Below are 21,331 nucleotides of genomic sequence, written 5' to 3'. Positions count from 1 at the left end.
GAATGCTTGGCTCAAGTGTTTGTGTTGGGGGTGGATTTAGACACTTGGATCTGAAGGACAATTTGTGGGGATGGTATATCCTCTACAAGTGGGCTAGTCTGCAGCTGAACCAGAAAGGAACCAAAATCCTTGCACGAGGGTTTGCTAATGTGGTGAGGAATTTAAGCGAGAGGCCTGCAAGCAGTGGGCAATGGAAGAGCAGGTAATTCACTGAGGGGTGAGAAACTAATAAAATAAAGATTATATTAGGGGATTTGAACTTTACAACATTAATTGAGATAACATAAAAGTTTGACTTGGGAAATAATTCTTTAAATACATTTGAGAGATGATTTAACATCAACATGTCGACGAGCTTGTCAGGGACAGTGCAATGCTGGACCTATTTCTGGGACACAAAGCCAGTGTTCAGGGTGACAGTGGCTAAGTGCATAAGTCCCTGTGACCATGACAACAGACTTTTCAACATGGGAGAGGAGATCTGTTTAAAACAAATGTTTTTGGCTTAGGGTAAGGCATATTTTATTGAAACAAGGCAGGATCTGGGTAAAATATTTTGGGAAGTGACTTGCGGGCGAATCTACAGCTGTATAGTTGGATACGTCCAGAAAAGGAACTGGGAGAGTAAAGGCCAGTTATATTCCGTTTTGGGTGAAATTTATGATCAACAAGCCTGGAGAACCCTGGATCTTGAGGAATGTTCAGGACATGTTTATGACAAGTGCAAAGGGAGCAAATGAATGGATGACTAGTGACGTATAAAAATGAAGCGTGAAGAAACGGTGGTGGCCAAGATTGGAAAGAATATCAAGATATTCTACAGGCATATCAAGCAGGAGAATAACCAGGGAAAGAGTAGGGCCAATTAGAAACCGTGGTGTACGAGGGGTGATGGGGCAATCTGTGTTTGGAAGTGAAGGGCATTGATACAGTAGACAAGTGCCTCCCATCTGTCCTCCCTTCAAGGAGGAGCATTGAATTGTATAAAGCAGGAAGATGCAGTGTGAAATTGAAATTATTGGCTGGTTTAAAAGTGAACAAATCCCCAGTTGTTTCCAAGACTGCTGTGGGAGAAGAGAAAGAAAATCTCTTCAGAGATAGTAGGAACTGCAGAGGTAGCACAGAACAATGAGGCTCTTCCTCTGTTGGAGCAGAGGTCATTGATCTTGCAGCACTGCTGGATGGTTCTTTCGGTGGTTGAGACTGCATTGACACTGGACAGCCTCAGATCAGTCTGGCCGAGTCTTGTGTCGTGGTCTCCTGTGCTTGTCCTTGGGAAAGAGGACAGTCCTCCACTGCACCAATCCATCCACCAGGACCTCCAGGCCCCTAACTGTAAAATAAGTTGCTAATTTCCCCTTTCCTGCCCTGTCTCGGACAAATGCTATGAACTGTATAAGGCAGTTCTGGATTCTGAGCATTTTACTGGTTCACAATATCCATTAAACGTGGCACCAGTGACAGTAATACCGGGATGGTCCAGTTACGATGAGCGGGAGAACTAACTAGCGTCGGCTGAGAGAGGCACAACAGGAGCATTGTTGCTAGTTATTGAATAGGTTTGCCACAACAGAGTGAGAAAATTTGTTAGGTGTTTTGGAGAGATACTGTCCTTGCAGTGCAATAAAAATGACACTGAACTGATTCATTCCAGTGTTTTAGACCTGAAGATTGAAGAACAGAATTAGACCATTCAGCCCATTGAGTGGGATCTATCATTCTCAATCCCATTCTCCTGTGTCCATACTAAGCAAGAATATATCTATCTATGCCTGAAATCAACTCTGACTTGGCCACCACAGGTTTCTGCATCAACGAGTTCCACAGATTCACAACTTTCTGACTGAATAAATTCCTCCTCATCTCCATCCTGAAGGGTGGTCCCTTTGACTCTGAGGCTGTGCCCTCAGGTCCTGGCCTCTCCTACTCGTGGAAACATCATCTCCATGTCCACTCTATCCAGGCCTAAATTACCTTCAGTGTGATCCCCTTCGTCCTTCTAAACTCCATCGAGTACAGACCCAGAGTTCTCAGCCACTCCTCACATGACAGTGCCTTCATCCCCAGGATTATGTTTGAGAACCTCCTCTAGACCCTGACAAAGGCCAGCACATCTTCCTTAGATAGATGGCCAAAAACTGCTCTTAATATTACAAATGCAATGGGACCAGAGCCTTACACAGCCTCAGCAGTACATCTCTGCTCTTGTATTTTTGCCGTCTTGAAATGAATGCTGACGTTGCATTTGCCTTCCCAACTGCCAACTGAACCTGCATGTTAAAAGAATCCTGAACTGGGTCATCTTTGTGCTTCAGATTTCTGAAGCCTTTCCCCATTTAGAAAATAGCCTATGCCTGTACTGCCACTTCTCTACAGCCTCTCTGTGACCTCCCCACTTCCTCAACACTACTTGCTTCTCCACCTATCGAAATGTCATCTGCAAACTTAGCAACAACGCCCTGTGGACAACAATACCATTAGTTCCTTTGTCCAGATTGCTGATGTATAACGTGAATGGCTGTTGTCTGAACTCTGATGAGTGCGGAACTCCTGTAGTTGCTGGCTGCCATCCTGAAAAAGACCCTTTTATTGCCACTCTCTGCATTCTGCCAGTTAGCCGATCCTCTATCCATGCCAGTACCTACTCCCTAACACCATAAACTCATTTTTTTTTATTTTGAAGCCTCCTGTGTGGCACCTTAGAACATAGAACATAGAACATAGAACAGTACAGCACAGAACAGGCCCTTCAGCCCACAATGTTGTGCCGACCATTGATCCTCATGGATGCACCCTCAAATTTCTGTGACCATATGCATGTCCAGCAGTCTCTTAAATGACCCCAATGACCTTGCTTCCACAACTGCTGCTGGCAACGCATTCCATGCTCTCACAACTCTCTGCGTAAAGAACCTGCCTCTGACATCCCCTCTATACTTTCCACCAACCAGCTTAAAACTATGACCCGTCGTGCTAGCCATTTCTGCCCTGGGAAATAGTCTCTGGCTATCGACTCTATCTATGCCTCTCATTATCTTGTATACCTCAATTAGGTCCCCTCTCCTCCTCCTTTTCTCCAATGAAAAGAGACCGAGCTCAGTCAACCTCTCTTCATAAGATAAGCCCTCCAGTCCAGGCAGCATCCTGGTAAACCTCCTCTGAACCCTCTCCAAAGCATCCACATCTTTCCTATAATAGGGCGCCCAGAACTGGACGCAGTATTCCAAGTGCGGTCTAACCAAAGTTTTATAGAGCTGCAACAAGATCTCACGACTCTTAAACTCAATCCCCCTGTTAATGAAAGCCAAAACACCATATGCTTTCTTAACAACCCTGTCCACTTGGGTGGCCATTTTAAGGGATCTATGTATCTGCACACCAAGATCCCTCTGTTCCTCCACGCTGCCAAGAATCCTATCCTTAATCCTGTACTCAGCTTTCAAATTCGACCTTCCAAAATGCATCACCTCGCATTTATCCAGGTTGAACTCCATCTGCCACCTCTCAGCCCATCTCTGCATCCTGTCAATGTCCCGCTGCAGCCTACAACAGCCCTCTACACTGTCAACGACACCTCCGACCTTTGTGTCGTCTGCAAACTTGCTGACCCATCCTTCAATTCCCTCGTCCAAGTCATTAATAAAAATTACAAACAGTAGAGGCCCAAGGACAGAGCCCTGTGGAACCCCACTCACCACTGACTTCCAGGCAGAATATTTTCCTTCTACTACCACTTGCTGTCTTCTGTTGGCCAGCCAATTCTGTATCCAAGCAGCTAAGTTCCCCTGTATCCCATTCCTCCTGACCTTCTGAATGAGCCTTCCATGGGGAACCTTATCAAATGCCTTACTGAAGTCCATATACACCACATCCACAGCTTGACCCTCATCAACCTTACTAGTCACATCCTCAAAAAACTCGATAAGGTTTGTAAGGCATGACCTACCCCTCACAAAGCCGTGTTGACTGTATTTGATCAAGCCATGCTCTTCCAGATGGTCATAAATCTTGTCCCTCAGAATCCTTTCTAACACCTTGCAGACGACAGACGTGAGACTTACCGGTCTATAATTGCCGGGGATTTCCCTATTTCCTTTCTTGAAGAGAGGAATTACATTTGCCTCTCTCCAGTCCTCAGGTACGACTCCAGTGGAGAGCGAGGATGCAAAGATCTTCGCAAGTGGCGAAGCAATTGCATTTCTCGCTTCCCAAAGCAGCCGAGGACAAATCTGATCCGGGCCTGGCGACTTGTCAATCTTAATGTTTGACAAAATTTTCAGTACATCAGCTTCCTCTATCTCTATCCATTCCAGCATGCACACCTGCTCTTCAAAGGTTTCATTCACTACACAGGTCGTTTCTTTCGTAAAGACAGAAGCAAAAAACTCATTTAGGGCTTCCCCTACCTCCTCAGGCTCCACACACAAGTTCCCTATGCTATCCCTGATCGGCCCTACTCTTTCTTTGACCATTCTCTTATTCCTCACGTAAGTGTAAAATGCCTTTGTGTTTTCCCGGATTCCTTCTGCCAAGCCTTTCTCGTGCCCCCTCCTGGCTCTCCTCAGACCATTTTTGAGCTCCTTCCTTGCCTGCATGTAATCCTCTCTAGCTGAACTTGACCCTAGCTTCCTCCACCTTATGTAAGCTACCTTCTTCCTTTTCACTAGAAGCTCCACCGCTCTCGTCATCCAAGGTTCCTTTATCTTACCCCGTCTTGCCTGTCTCAGAGGGACATATTTACTCATCACTCCCAACAACTGTTCCTTAAACCATCTCCACATGTCTATAGTTCCCTTACCATGGAACAACTGCTCCCAGTCCATGCTTCCTAACTCGTGTCTAATCGCATCATAGTTTCCTCTTCCCCAATTAAATATCCTCCCATTCTGCCTAATCCTCTCCTTCTCCATAGCTATGTAGAATGAGAGAGTGTTATGGTCACTATCACCAAAATGCTCTCCCACCACAAGATCTGATACCTGCCCCGGCTCGTTTCCGAGCACCAAGTCTAGAATGGCCTCTCCCCTCGTCGGCCTGTCAACGTACTGCGTTAGGAAACCCTCCTGAACACACCTTACAAAAACAGCTCCATTCAAATCTTCTGCTCGAAGGAGGTTCCAATCAATATTAGGAAAGTTAAAGTCACCCATTACAACAACCCTACTGCGTCCACACTTTTCCAAAATCTGTCGACCTATGCTTTCTACAATCTCCCTGCTGCTATTGGGGGGCCTGTAGTAAACCCCTAACGAGGTGACTACTCCCTTGCTGTTCCTAATTTCCACCCATACTGACTCAGTAGGCAGATCTTCCTCGACAATGGAAGCTTCTGCAGCTGTGATACCCTCTCTGATTAGTAGTGCTACACCCCCTCCTCTTTTTGCCCCCTCCCTATTCTTTTTAAATGTTCTAAACCCTGGAATATCTAGCAACCATTCCAGCCCATGAGAAACCCATGTCTCTGTTATGGCCACAACATCATAGCACCAGGTACTGATCCATGCTCTAAGTTCATCACTTTTATTCCTGATACTCCTTGCATTAAAGCAAACACACTTTAACCGATCCCTTGGTTCCTTCCCAGGAAAATCCTTCCCACTAGCTGGTCGACCTCTTGCTACTGCCTCACCTGCATCAACGCTCACCTCTGGTATACAGCTCAGGTTCCCACCCCCCTGCCATACTAGTTTAAACCCTCTCGAACTACTCGAGCAAACCTTCCACCCAGGACATTGGTCCCCTTCCAGTTCAGATGCAACCCGTCCTTCTTGTACAGGTCCCACCTTCCCCAGAAGGCATCCCAATTATCAACATATCTGAAACCCTCCCTCCTACACCAGCTGCGTAGCCACGTGTTCAGCTGCGCCCGCTCCCCGTTCCTCACCTCGCTATCTCGTGGCACCGGTAGTAAACCAGAGAACACTACTCTGTTCGTCCTGCTCTGCAGCTTCCATCCTAACTCCCTGAAATCACTTTTTATATCCTCAAACCTATTTCTGGCTATATCATTTGTGCCAATATGTAACACGATTTCTGGCTGTTCACCCTCCCCTTTCAGAACTTTATACACCCGATCGGAGACGTCCCGGACCCTGGCACCAGGGAGGCAACATACCTTCCGGGAATCCCGATCTTGCCCACAAAATCTCCTGTCGATTCCCCTAACTATCGAGTCCCCTACCACGAGTACTTTTCTATTCTGCCCCCTTCCCTTCTTTGCCACAGTGTCAGGCTCAGTGCCAGAGAACTGACTACTATGGCTTTCCTCTGGTAGGTCAACCCCCCCAGCAGTATCCAAAACGGTATACTTATTGCTGAGGGGAATGCCCACAGGGGATCTCTGCACTGTCTGTCTGTCCCCTTTCCTCCCCCTAACTGTAACCCATCTATCCTCGTCCTGAGCCTTAGGAGTGACCAACTCCCGATAACTCCTCTCAATTACCCCCTCTGCCTCCCGAATGATCCGTAGTTCATCCAGCTCCAGCTCCATTTCCCTAACACGGTTTTCAAGGAGCTGTAGCTGGGTGCACTTCCCGCAGATGTAGCCAGCGGAGACGTGTGCCACATCTCCCAACTGCCACATTTTGCAGGAGGAGCAAGCAACTGCCCTAGCATCCATACCCCACTTATCTGAACACCCACTCAATACTAAAGCAGAAAGCTCACTTCAAGTAATAATAACAAATTAATAACAAACTTATGTTCAATAGAGAAAGTTTAGAATGAACCTTACCTTATTAACTAGGTTAGAGGAGGAGGGCGGGTGGGAGACACTACAGTTGTAGAGTCTCGGGTTAAGCCGCCTTGCTGATATATATGGTCACTGCTTTCCTTCCCGGCTGCCCCTCTGGTCCTCGTCACTTCCTCTGATGCTCCCGCTCCTTCTCTTAGCTGCAGTCTTCCGGGTCCGTCTTGCCTCCGCTGCTGCTCGCACTCAAAAAGGCCGTTGGCGTCGAAGCCTTGTCAAAGGCTTTCTGGAAATCCAAACAGATAAAGTTCAATGGCTCTCTTTTGTTTTTCACTCACTGGTTACCTTCTCAAAGAATCTAACAGAGACCTTCCCTTGACAAAGTTGTGTTTTCTCAGCCCAATTTAGCATGTATTTCCAAGTATTACCATGTCCTTCCAAGTACTTTCCGGTCTCATCCTTAATAATGGATTCTAAAATCTGACCTAATGACCAGTGCTAGGCTAACAAGTCTATAATTTCTCACCTTTTGCCTCCCTCCATTTTAAACAGGGGTGTTATATTTGCCATTTTGTACTCCTTTGGGACCCACCCTGACTCCAGTAGTTCCTGAAAGATCATCAATACCTGCGTGGTCTTCTCACTGAACTCCTTCAGAACTCTGGGGGGCAGTCCATCTGGTCCATGTAATTTACCGTCTTCTCGGAATTATAGAATTCCTACAGTGCGGAAAGAGGCCATTGAGTCTGTACCATCTCTGCAAAGAACATCCCACCAAGACCCAGCCCTGTACTGTTTCCCCGCAAGCTCGCATTTGCCATGGCTGATCCACCTTGCCTGCACATATTTGGACTGTGGAAGGAAATCAGAACACCTGTCCGAGACCCGTGCAGACATGGGGAGAATGTACAAATTTCACACAGACCCTTGAGCTTCCCCTGTACCTTCTGCTTTGTGATGGCCACCACACTCACTTCTGCTTCAGACTCCCTTAAAGTTCTACTACTGTGCCTTCCAACCTGAAGACTGATGCAAAATATTTGTTCAGTTCCTCTGGCATTTCTTTGTTTCCCAACGCTACTTATTTGGCCCCTCTTGAAATTTTCTTTGGATTTTCAGGGGTGTTTTACAATAAGAATATCTACTTTATTGTGTTGACAAATGGATTGTTTAGATCATCACAGAAACAATAAGCAAAATTCATCAGTATTCTCATGTAACAATCATATATATATTAATATCACAATCAATGCATTTCCATCAGGTAAGCACGTAGCTGGAACTTTCTAACCCGGCAGTTTTCACTTTTCATTTCTCAGATTTCACTCTGGGACAGAATAGTTGATGTTGACACACTGTTCATTAAAAATAGCATCCATTGTATTTTTCCCCATGTTGTAGCTCGTGGATTTGTGTAACCTTAACACATAGAGTCCATGTTCATTTTTTCTTACTTTAGTGATTTCAGGTGTTACGTTCAGAAGGGTACCATGCTGTAATTCTAGCCTGCTGTTTGCAGAGTAATCCCAATGTGGAAGATTTTGAAAAGGATGTAAATTTCCCTAATTTACCTGTCTTTTAGATCCAAACTGATGGAGACCACAGTCCAGATTTCTGTTCTTAACAAGAATGCCTATTTATGACAACTGCATAGATTCTAGCTACAGACAGATATTTATAAACATTGGACACATAGCTGTACAAATTAAAGCTGTAAAGCCCCCTGTCAACTCATCTTGCTGCAAACGAACATCGATGGTAGAGGGATAAAATATTATAGGTGTAAAAAAAGCTTAAGTAAGCTGTTCAGTGGTCCCTGTTCACAGGATTTGCGAAGATGATCTTGAGAATATCAAGCAAATGAATAAATATCCCAGAGTGCCTTATTATCTATTAAAACATGTGTTGATGATATGGCATTGCTATGATCATAAAATAGAACATTGTCCAATTTCCTATGAACATTACCATAGTTTTCATTTGTATTCTCCATGTCGGGAACATACTTAATTGGTACTTTACTGACTAAGTGACCTTTGGTCATCTACAGTGTTCAGTTGCAAACAGCCAATATTTTATGATTCTAATTTCGTAACTTTGGTTTGGAATTTTGTCATAGGAAATGTATTTCACTTTATGTTACTCTGCGAAATTGTAGCCAATCCTCCATTGGCAAAGAAACACACAACTACAGAAGTTAATAAAAGAAAGAACTGCATTTATGTAGCACATTTTATGGACTCAGGCATAAAATGTAGTTTATACGCAGCTAAACTGCTTTTGAAATGTCGTCACTGATGTAGCATAAGAAAACATGTCGTATTTAAAATAGTCAGAAGTAAAGAAATATGACATAATAAAGAAATAAAAAATAGTAAAATATGAAATTATGAATGTAAAGAAATATAAAATCTTCAGCCCCTTGTGAGTGGAGACATAGAATCAGGAGATGCAGAGTCAGTATGGAGCCCACCAGGGAGGAGGCAATTCTGGATCTGGTGTTGTGCAAAGAACCGGATTTGATCAGAGACCTTGAAGTAAAGAAGCCATTAGGAGGTAGTGACGATAATATAATAATTTTTAATCAGCAATTTGAGACGGAGAAGGGAGAATCGGAAGTGTCAGTATTGTATGAACTATGGAGCTATGAGGGTGGAGCTGGCCAAAGTTCAATGGTTCAATACCGTAGCAGGGATGGCAGTGGAACAATCAATGGCAGGTATTTCTGGATACAATGCAAAAGGTGCAGGATCAGTCCATTCCAAAGAGTAAGAAAGATCCTAAGGGGAGGCAGGGGCGGCCGTGGCTGACGAGGGCAGTTAAGGACTCTATAAAGATAAAAGAGAAGTATAACAGAGCAAAGATGAGTGGGAAGCCGGAGGGCTGGGAAGCTTTTAAAGAGCAACAGAAGATCACTAAATAGGCAATACGCAGAGAAAAAAATGAGGTACGAACGAAAACTGACCAAAAATATTAAGGAGGATAGTAAGGATACCAAAGGGTCGTTTCGGGCCTGGGTGTAGGGTCTTGGCCCGAAATGTCAGCTTTTGTGCTCCTGAGATGCTGCCTGGCCTGCTGTGTTCATCCAGCTCCACGCTTTGTTATCTTGGATTCTCCAGCATCTGCAGTTCCCATTATCAAGGAGGATAGTAAAAGGTATGTGAAAAAAAAAGGTTAAGACTAGAATTGGGCCCTTGAAGACAAACGAGTGAATTTATTATGGGGAACAAGGAAATGGCAGAAGAGCTGAATAGGTACTTTGGATCTGTCTTCACTCGGGAAGACACAAGCAATCTCCCAGTTGTAATAATGGCTGATGGACGTAGGGTAATGAATGAACTGAAGGGTATTTATATTCGGCAGGTAATGGTGTTGGATAGACTGTTAGGTCTGAAGGCTGATAAGTCCTCGGGACCTGATGGTCTGCATCCCAGAGTACTTAAGGAGGTGGCTCTAGAAATCGTGAACACATTGGTAATCATTTTCCAATGTTCTCTAGATTCAGGATCAGTTCCTGCGGATTGGAGGGTGGCTAATGTTGTCCTACTTTTCAAGAAAGGAGGGAGAGAGAAAACAGGAAATTACAGACCGGTTAGCCTGACGTCAATCGTGGGAATGATGCTGGAGTGAATTATAAAAGATGAAATTACAACTCATTTGGATAGCCGTAACAGGATAGGTCAGAGTCAGCATGGGTTTACGAAGGGGAAATTGTGCTTGACTTACCTTCTGGAATTTTTTGAGGATGTAACTATGAAGTTGGACAAGGGAGAACCAGTGGATGGAGTGGACCAGGACTTTCAGAAAGCCTTTGATAAAGTCCCACATATGAGATCAGTGAGCAAAATTAGGGCACATGGTATTGGGGGCAGAATACTGGCTTGGACTGAAAATTGGCTGGCTGACAGGAAGCAAAGAGTAGTGATAAACGGGTCCCTTTTGGAATGGCAGGCGGTGACCAATAGGGTACCACAAGGTTCAGTGCTGGGACTGCAGCTGTTTACAATATACATTAATGATATAGATGAAGGCTCTAAAAGTAATAATAGCAAATTTGCCAATGACACAAAGCTGGGCGGCAGTGTGAAATGTGAGGAGGATGTTATGAGAATATAGGGTGACTTGGACAGGCTAGGTGAGTGGACGGATGCATGGCAGATGCAGTTTAATGTGGATAAATGTGTGGTTATCCACTTTGGTGGAAAGAGCAGGAAGGCAGATTACTATCTAAATGGAGTCAGGTTCGGTAAAGGGGAAGTACAACGAGATCTAAGTGTTCTTGTACAGAAATCAATGAAAGCAAGCATGTCGGTACAGCAGGCAGTGAAGAAAGCTAATGGCATGCTGGCCTTCATAACAAGAGGAATTGAGTATAGGAGCAAAGAGGTCCTTCTGCCGCTGTACAGGGACCTGGCTCAGAAGGATGAGAGTGGGTCTGATTGAGATGTATAAGATTATTAAAGTTTTGGACACTCTGGAGGCAGGAAGCATGTTTCTGCTGATGGGTGAGTCCAGAACCAGAGGACACAGTTTAAAAATAAGGGGTAGGGCATTTCGAACAGAGTTGAGGAAAATCTTCTTCACCCAGACAGTGGTGGATGTATGGAATGCACAGCCCCAGACGGCAATGGAGGCCCAAGTCTCTGGATACTTTCAAGAAAGAGATGAATAGAGTTCTTAAAGATAGTGGAATCAAGGGTTATGGGGATAAGGCAGGGACAGGATACTGATTGTGGAGATCAGCCATGATTATAATGAATGGTGGTGCTGGCTCCAAGGGCTGAATGGCCTTATCCTGCACCTGTTGTCTGTTGTAAAAGTTAATTGTATAAGAATGATTAAGACGGTCCCATATTTCTGGTGTTGGCAGCTTGTTCAGATAGGGAAAACATGGTTGATCTTGATTCCGCTCCTATTTGTTACACAGAAGCCTCTTCGAGCAACAATTCTTGAATGTTGATGGGACGTTGAAACACAGGTAGATAATCGTGATCACTTGTTGAAAATGGATAGCAGCTAGTAGTTCACTTTCCTCTCAACCAGTGACCAGTAGGCAATGGTCCAACAGTACCTAACCCAGAGGCCACAAGCTCCCCTAAGACATGATGTCAGTTGAGCCTCATTAATAACTACCTGCAGATGGACTATCTGTAGATTAGACATGGTATTAAATCTCACATATACTACTCTCAACCGTTTCAATCGAAGTGTTTATCACTCGTTGCATCGAAACAGATCACACAAACTGAAATGGCATATGCACAAATACCAACATACAAGTTCTATATCGTGGCATTTTGTTCAAAGTTGTATTTATAAAATGATAGGGTGAAGTCTAATCTTCACATCATATTAAGATGCTATAGAAATCTATGGAAGTGAGAAATTTGTTTTTTGATTCAATACATGTCTGACAAATGACAATTCAAAGAGATCTTTGTTTCAGCTGGAGTGGGTAGTGGAGTCGGCCTCATTGGGGGCATTTAAGTGACTATTAGACAGGCATATGGATGGTAATATAAGATAGGGGTGGAGGTTAGATGGACCTGAGGTTTCGGATAAAGGTTCGGCACACCATCGTGGGCTGAAGGGCCTGTACTGTTCGATGTTCTATGTATCTTATGCTGTATTCAAATGAGTAAAGTCAGTCAGTGACATTCTGCAACTTCCTTTTCCAGGGGTATGAGTGGAAGAATCAGAGTGCTTTCTTTGAAAATTTGTCTTGATGTGTCGATCCAAGGGTCATCTGGAGGAAAAATACAAGTGTCAGTACTAAATCTGTCATTGCTGATACACATGTAAACTGTAGGTTTAACTGGAGGTAAACTTTGTTTAACAAACTAGCACACTCAATAAACTGACAAAAATTATACACTAGATGTTTACTGTATTCTCCTAATCTCTGTGATGTCTGGTGAGGGTGCACGTGAGAAGGCTCTCTGCCAGTAAGTTTGAGTTAAGGCAAAGTTGCATCATTACTGAAGTTATTTATGCTGCAGATGAAGTATAACAATGATGTGTATATCCCATGCATCATGTTCCTATTATTGAGTGTGTGTTTTTTGTGTGTGTGGACCGATTGATCAAATGGAATTGTTGATTATTCAGCACATTCCTGGGACCACAGGTGCTGTTTAACAAAAGGTTTGCTGTATTGGTATATTTCTGTATTTAGTCACTGCCACGATGAATGTTAAGTCATAACTTGGTCTGTGCAGAATCTGCACAGTGCATTCCTGCTGGATAAATGATGCACTACATATGTATGATGCCATTGCTTCTCAACGACACCAAGTTCGCAGCTGTTTTTGTGACCAATAATGTTTTCATCATTAGAATACTGGGAAAAGTATTTGGAAGTGTTGTATGACTCTACTGCTCACTTGCAGCAGTGATAACACTTAATGTGAGGTCATGTTTTTGCCCACTTGTTGTGCTGTTTGTCAACAATGCATCTCACAAACTAATGGGCATATTTTTTTGAAAGCTGGTACGTACAGGTATGGTCCAAGGAAGAACTGATTCGTTTTTGCCAGATCCAAATTTATTTCTCTATTTTTTAAAGCATCAGTTAAAATTGGTCGGATAGGCAAATGATCATCTTTCTGGAATATTGTTGATTGATTTCGAATGTTGTGGATTGTGTCAGCCCTGACAGTAGAATTTGTCATAACTATCAAAACATGAGCAGATTTTTGAGAGCAGATTATCAAATTGGCCTGAAGCTTTCTCAGTGAGGTAGAAGCTTCTAATAAAAGGATTTATTTTATCGGCCTTGCATTTACAAAGAATCAGTCAAGTGGAGAAATGCCTCCTAGAAAAGTTGTGTAATTCTAGACTCAAGGATATTTTTTGCACAGGAGGAGGCCGTGCGGTCTGTCGTTACTGCACTGCTCAACAAAGATCTGTCTACATTGAACTCAGAGTACATTGATTTCCTTTTTGATTGTTTGGCCCATAGCCCTGGAGCCTATGGCAACACAAGTGAACATCTAAATACTGCTTAAATATTCAGACACTTTCTGAATCAGTCACACTTGTTCAGTCAGTGAGCTCAGGACTCCCACCACACTGGGAAAATAGGTTCTCCTCAACTCCCCTCCTCGCCTTTTACCTGTGAACTTCAATCTGTGTCCCCTGTTTACTGACATGTCTACGAATGGAAAAAGCAGCTTCCAGTTATCCTTTCTATGCCCTTCAAAATCTTAAAAACCTTTACCAGGTCCCCTTGTCTGCTCCAATCTTGGCATCGGTCAAACGGGCAGGTCAGTGGCAGATTGATATAGCCTGAAGAAGGAATAATATAAGAGAGACTTAATGTGGCAAAACCTGTCGTGCCGGATGGAGGTCAGCAACGGCAGCCAGCAGTGAAGTCCACTGGCAAGGATGGGCGGGCCTCAGCCCAGCACAGGGGAACACAAACCGTCACGGGGGAAGCCTCGTTCAGAGTGTCTGCAAATTCGTGGCTTCAGAAAGGACTGTAATGTTTGACTTTTTAAATTTTTGTTTTTATTTTTCTACTGTTATACTAAGAAGACTGTCGTGCTGAACTTTTAAACTTATTCATTTATTTTTATAACATAGAGCATGGAACGGTACAGCACAGTACAGGCCCTTTGGCCCACGATGTTGTACCGAACTTTTACCCTCATCCTAACGTCTATCTAACCTCCACCCCTACCTTATAATGTCATCCATGTGCTTGTCTAATAGCCGATGAAATGCCCCTAATGAGGCTGACTCCACGACCCTCTCCGGCATTGCATTCCACTCCCCTAAGACTCTGATTAAAGAAAGATGGATAAATTTTCTACTTCTGCAACTAAAATTTCATACCTCGGGACTTTGTCCCTGAGGTGGCACCGTCTGAGGTGGCATTGTACTCATGTACGCTGTATTGAATACATGTGATAATAAAACCTAAATCTCAATCTAATGCATAGCAGGACACTGGGAAGCTTAGAGGAGAAAAGGGATCCTGGGGTGATTGTTCATGAATTCCTGAAGGGGTCAGGTCAGGCTAGTAAGGGTTGTTACAAAGACATACGGGACATCTCCCTTTATCATTCGTGGCATAGATTGTAAGAACGGGGAGGCCACTTTGGAGCTGTTTCAAAGTTTGGTTAGGCCACAGCTGGAGTCGTGAGTGGCGTTTTGGTCACCACCCATTAGGTAGGATGTGATTGCACTGGAGGGAATGAAAAGTATGTTGCATGTGTTGGAGCATTTTAGCTGTGAAGAAAGGCTGGAAAAAGTCAGATTATTTTCTGTGAAGCAGAGAAGGTTTGCGGGTTGAGTGGAGGTCCTGATAGAGGCATGTAAGAATATGAGAGGTATAGATAGGTTGAGTAGAAAGCATTGTTCCCCTTAGTTAAAGCATCAATAACAACAGGGCATAATTTTAAAGAGAAAGACGGGAAATTTAGAGGAGGTTTGAGGAAAATCATTTTCATCCAGAGTGTGGTGAAGGTCTGGAATGCATTGCCTGGGAGGGAAGTTGAAACAGGAAACCTCACAACTTTTGAAAAGTACTTGGATGAGCACTTGAAATGTTGTAATATTTAAGAGAATGGTCCAGTGTGTAAAAATGGGACTAGTATATGTCGCAGTGTATTTTCAGAGGTACATCCTTAGTGGGCCGTGGGACCTCTTCTGTGCTGTATGATTCCATGAGAACCCCCAGCCCAGGCAGCATCTTGGTTTTTCAGTAATCTCCAGGATCACACCCTTCATAGTGTGATCCCCTGCCTTGTTAGCCCTCCCAAGTTGGTTAGATCACACTTTTCCTGGTTGAGTTCCAATTGCTGTGCCCAGCTGACCAGTCTGTTGATCTCCTCCTGAAGTTTATCCTTCCTGTCTGTCAACCAATTTTGGATCCAGTGTGCCACTTTGCCTTTGATCCCATGGCTGTTATTTACATGACCATTCCATCGATATCCTCCTCACTAAATTAGTCATTCGCTAGCGACACGGTCATACACACTGTGTTTAAGCCCAAACGATGAATCTAGTTGACAAATTTCAAGGGTCCTTGTGGCAAGCCCTGCACAAGCCCAATCAAAGCACACATCCTGTCACATAGATATCCCTTTACCATCAATCACCCTGTGCTCTCTGCCTCAGCCAGTTTTGGCTCCAGTGTGCCTCTTTGCCTTTGATTCGTTGACTGTTGTTTTCTTGATCAGTCTGCCAAGGGGTCTTTACTAAGTCCACATCGAATGCATAAGCTCATCAACTTTCCAACATCTCCTCAAAAAAGGATCAAATTTCTGAAATATGACCTCATCTTAACAAATCCATCCTGACTATCCCTGATTAATTCATGCAAGTACATTCTACCCCTAAGAATGCCTCTTTGTAGCTTCTCCAGTGCTGAGATTATTCTGACTGGCCTTTAATTTGCTGGTCTGTTCCTCTCTCTGTTTGTTAATAGTAGAACAATGTTCATAGACCTTCATCACTTCATTTCTGATTGGCAAGGGTTTGAAAATTGCTGCCAGGGGCCCAGATATCTCCTCCCTCACTTCCCTTGCGAGCTGGTATACATTTCAGTTAGGCCTGCGGATGTATCCACTTGTAAAGTTGCTAAACCAGCTGCGTCTCCCTGTGTCTTTACCTCTGATGTTCCTAGGCCCTCTGCCCTGATATCTATACTTGCAGTGTCCTTTTCCATTGTAAAGATTGACACAAAATATTCATTGAGGGCAGTGCCCATGTTTTCCAGGTCCACACAAACTGTACATCTCTGTGAAACGAATGAGGAGATATTCGAGAGGTTTGAGATTTACAATCAAGAAAGAAATTGACCAAATGACTTCCTTGGACAACATACATTGTCCATTGTTGTAAACAAACAGAAGTTTTTGTTTCCACAGTTGTTTGCAAATAGCCAATCAAGATCATAAAATAATGTTTTAAGATAATTTACAAAGCAAGGCAATTGAGGAAGATGTATTGGATGTATTGAACTCTCAACTACCTCTCTTAAGTTTAGGAATATCAATATTTTTCTTCTGAATAACTTTTGCAGATCTCTTCAAACAAGTAGCTGAACCCACAGATTTATGTGACCAACGAAGCCTGAGCCTTTTGCTTCACAATGCAGTCCAGATCCCTCGGCAGCTCGGTGAGGTACCTTCATTTGGAGGCAGAAACATTGAACCAAGTGTCTGCAGTTGCTTCCAACATGTAAGTGTGCTCTGCGCCAATTCAATAGGTCAAGCGTGTCTACTTGCCAGTGTGAATTTTGTGCTCATTTTCGGTTTGAATTAGTTCCAGAGGCCAACATGTACCACGACTAATCCAAGGCTATCATGTTTATAAATAGTCAATGTTTGTATTAAATTAATGATTAAAAACAATGTCAGAAACCCCAGTGATAGTGTATTAGATATCACTGAGGATAGCGGATGTAAACTTGACATAATTAGTCATGCAGCTGATCTTTTATTTCCCTCTCGGGCCTTAACAAAAACAGAGATTGATATTAAACACTTTGTAGAGTGGATGAGATTGGAGCCTCGATCCATGGTCTGGCTGCCTGTTCTACACCATGTGGCAGCTGCTGAAACTGCAAAACATCAGGCGAAGTGTAACATCTGCAAAGAGTACCCATTCGTAGGTTTCAGGTGAGATGTGCAAACCAGCAGAAAGTTAGTGGGAGTTAGTTTTTAAAGAAAGCTTTAACTTTAGATGTTCTATTAGAAACTCGATCAGTCAACAACACAACTGAAATCATCAAAAATCCCAACAAACTCATGGACCAGAGAAGTAATTAGGACAAATTAAGTATCAACTTCTTTAACTTAATTTTTTGTGAGAGGTGAGTGCTGCATGCTTTTGGTATTTTGTTCACCGTTGCATTGATCACAGACACTGTGGCTCAGAATGGATTGTGACTTGACTTCCGGTTGGTTCTGTAATTTGCAATTATTGAGAATTTACAGAAAGGCCTTTTTATTAGTCCTGTAATCAGTGTGTGTGCATCCTATGAAAGTGATTGCTGTGTTGTTGCTAAATGATCGATAAAACTTCTTGTCCATAATTAGTAAATTAAATTGCATATTTGGACAGGATTTCTAAGGGGTAAATTGACCCTTTTCAGTTAACTATTCTCCTACATTTCTAAGATTGGCCATCTTGGAGAAGGTGCGTGTTACTGCCATTGATCTGATCAAACAACTCCCTGTCTAAGAAGAACTGGAGTGAGACCCCAACTGTGGATGAAACTATGACTGCCATAACTAAGTAAAGAGCAACAGCGACCCGGAGTCAATTGAATTCCATCTGAAGCTTGAGGAATGGTGGCCTAACTCTGAAGGCCAAGATCTGTTAGCTTTTCATGGACTATGAGGAACAGGGCAGGATTTCACAAAATCTTTAAGATGCCATATCTTATACAAAACTGAAGGAGAAATGTCAGATTGCTCAAAGAACCATGGGATCACCAGCCTTTCCATTGCTGGGAAGATTCTGGCAAGGTTACTTCTGAATAGGTTTATACCACCATGGCGAATGAAAACCTTCCATGCGAAGGGAACTTTGTGAAAATGTTGGAGACAGAGCAGGACCAATTTACAATAATGATTCCAGGGTTGAGATATCTCATTATGAAAATTGATTAGAGGAATTGGGACAGCTTTCCTCGAAGATGCTGAGACTTAGAAGAGATTATTTTGAATCTTGCAAAATCATTTGAAGTCTGGTCAGAGTAGACAAGGGGAAGACTTTCCTACTTGTGACAGAATTGAGAATAAGATGCAGAGGTTTGAAGTGATTGACTACAGAAGTAACTGCAGTGTAAGAAATAGCTTTATCACAGTCTATAGAATGCATTACCTAGAGGAGGCAGTTTCAGTAAAAGATGCAAGAAAGCGTTAGTTGATTAATTAAAGAGAAATAATGTGCAGGTTAAGGAAAAGGCACTAATTTGTGACATGTATTTGGAGAGCTAGTTCAAACATGATGGACCAAATGGCTTCCTTTTACTGTGATTTGAAGTTAAAATTCATTAAAAGTAAAGTGTGTTTGGCTCTGGGACACGGTGGAAAAGGATAAGGTAAACAGGACATGAGTGATCGGAGACTTGATAGTTGGAGGGGCAGATAGGAGATTTTGTAGCCGCAATCAGGAATCCAAACACAGAACTTGCATGAATGAACAAAGAAGAGGAATCGATTCAGTTGCCTCCAGTGAAGACTGTGACCACACCTTCACCCGCTGTGGGAGAATCTGCCTGATATGAATGAACCAACCACCAATAGGTCCGCAACCAATAAACACAAATTTCCTCGAGTGTTCATCCAGTGAGAAGCACCAAGAGGAAGGCAGCCTTTTTCCTACATTTTGTCAGCTTGACCATTTGGGAAGAGAGCCCCCCTTCTCTGACATTCTGTTCTATAAAGATCAAATGTATTGGTTCCTGATGTTGCGTGAGGCCAGTGAACTTCCACAATTCTACCACACTGTTACTTCCAAATCTATTTCTTTCCTTAACATCTCCTCAATGTTTCATCTTCTCAATCTACCGTCTGTCTGTATTTCTTCCGACTGTTGTTCAGAAAAGTAATTCCTTTCATCCCTTTCACTTCCAAATTATGTTTGTTCCTCACGGAAACTGGTATTCTGCTTCAGTTTATCTATTGCCTTGAAAATTCTGGACTAATCTGTAATTGACAGTGAGTTTCCTGTTAGCAGTGCTATTTATAAGAGGATTAACTGAACTTAACCACTTCAGTGCATAATTTAATATTGCCTTGCATAGCTCCAAAAATTTTAAGAGCCTGCTGTTTGTACTTTTATGTTGGTTTTCATGGCTATTTAGTTTCTGCTCATACATTTATGACTGCTTGCTGAGTCTCAGAGTTTGGCTTCATGACAGGAATCTGAAGGCAATATTCTCTGTTTTGCACCATCTCATCATATTGATGACCTGCATTCTGTATGCAGTTCCATCCATTCATCTGTTGATAATTTCACACGACATTGATCAAGTCCTTCCATTTCATTATGACATTTTCCATTCTTGCAAGGGATTTGGCTATCACCGGTGAAGTTATCATTTGTTGTCCTTCGCTAATTGCCGTTGAACTGAGTGGATGGCTGGGCGGGTGGTTCAGAGCTACCTACATTGCTGTGGCTCTGTAGCCACATGTAGATCAGATGGGGTAAAGATGATCGAATACTCCCCGAAAGGACATGAGTGGATCAGATGGATTTTTACCAACAATTGTTGATAGTTTCATGATAGCGTTACTGGAAATGACTCTTAGTTCTGGGTATTTTTTTAATGAAATGTAAATTTGACCAGCTACAGTGTTTGAACATGAACCTACATTCCCCAGAGCATCAGCCTGGGTCTCTGGATTTTTAGTTCAATGTATTTGCCACTTGCCCACTGTCTCTCAGCCATTATTACAGTTAATTTCTTGACTTTTTTTTCTCTTTGCTTGGAGAACTTCCCTTCTGCAGTCTGAGCTGAAAATGTGTATCCTCCTCGTTTATTGTGGCCTTTACAGCTTCACGTGTTACAATCGCTGCTCGTCAGATTGACCTTTTCCAGGAAGATTCTGGCAAGGTTACTTCTAAATAGGTTTATGCCACCGTGGCAGATGAAAACCTTCCATACAATGGGAATGTTGTGAATACGTTGGATGCAGAGCAGAAGCAATTTACAATAATTCCAGGGATGTGATATCCCATTATGAAAATCGACTGGGGGAGTTGGGACAGTTTTCCTCGACTTTGCTAGCATTTGTTTCTCCCCACGTAATTTGCCGTTTCTTCAAAATAAAAAAAAATACATAATTTAACTACTTAACTTGCATTCCTTCGATGGTTAAAAATATCCAAACAAAAATGAACATTTCTCTTACTACTTGTTCTTCCTTTATAGGTACCGCAGCCTCAAACACTTGAATTATGACATGTGCCGAAGCTGTTTCTTTTCGGGGCGCACGTCAAAGGGGCACAAGTTACATTACCCAGTGGTGGAGAACTGCACTCCAGTGAGTAATGTATTATTCCACTTGATAGAATTGTTCCAATCTGTTGAAACTTAGGGATTTTACCATTTAAATACAATCTTCCCTCAAAGTTGAAGTAGTTTGCTAAAATGATAAAAGGCCAACAGCTTAAATCAGGCTTCAATACCAGGAATACAATATTGTGCAGAAGCTCTTTGATGTCAAGTTGAGGCTCAAGGAGGGATATGTCATCATGCCCACCCTTTTCTCCAACTTTGTCACCACCATTCTTAATCTCATCAAGAACAAGCTTCCCAGTGACTTGGATAGGATGGATGGAAAACCTTTTCACCTCAACCAGTTAAAATCACGGAAGAAAATGACACTGACCTCGCTTATGGAGCTTCAGTATGTGGTTCACAATGTCATTTCCACTCTCAGAAGTCTTCAAATCTCCCTTCAGGCTTTTGCAAAAGTATACTGAAGAATTAGCCTCAACCTTAAATTTGCCACCCAGGTTGATGGGGTTGTTAAGAAGGCATACGGTGTGTTAGGCTTCATTGGTAGAGGGATTGAGTTTCGGAGCCATGAGGGCATGTTGCAGCTGTACAAAACTCTGGTGCAGCTGCACTTGGAGTATTACGTACAGTTCTGGTCGCAGCATCATAGGAAGGATGTG

General features: G+C 43.0%; 1 pseudogene; it reads left to right on the top strand.

The window, feature by feature from the left end:
• Nucleotides 1-21,331, top strand: part of LOC132208860 (utrophin-like) — a 143,409-nt pseudogene that overhangs the window by 42,338 nt on the left and 79,740 nt on the right.

This window comes from Stegostoma tigrinum, unplaced genomic scaffold (assembly GCF_030684315.1).
Source record: "Stegostoma tigrinum isolate sSteTig4 unplaced genomic scaffold, sSteTig4.hap1 scaffold_55, whole genome shotgun sequence".
Lineage (NCBI taxonomy): Eukaryota > Metazoa > Chordata > Chondrichthyes > Orectolobiformes > Stegostomatidae > Stegostoma > Stegostoma tigrinum.
The sequence above is the reverse complement of the archived record's forward strand: the minus strand, read 5'-3'. Positions and strand labels throughout refer to the sequence as shown.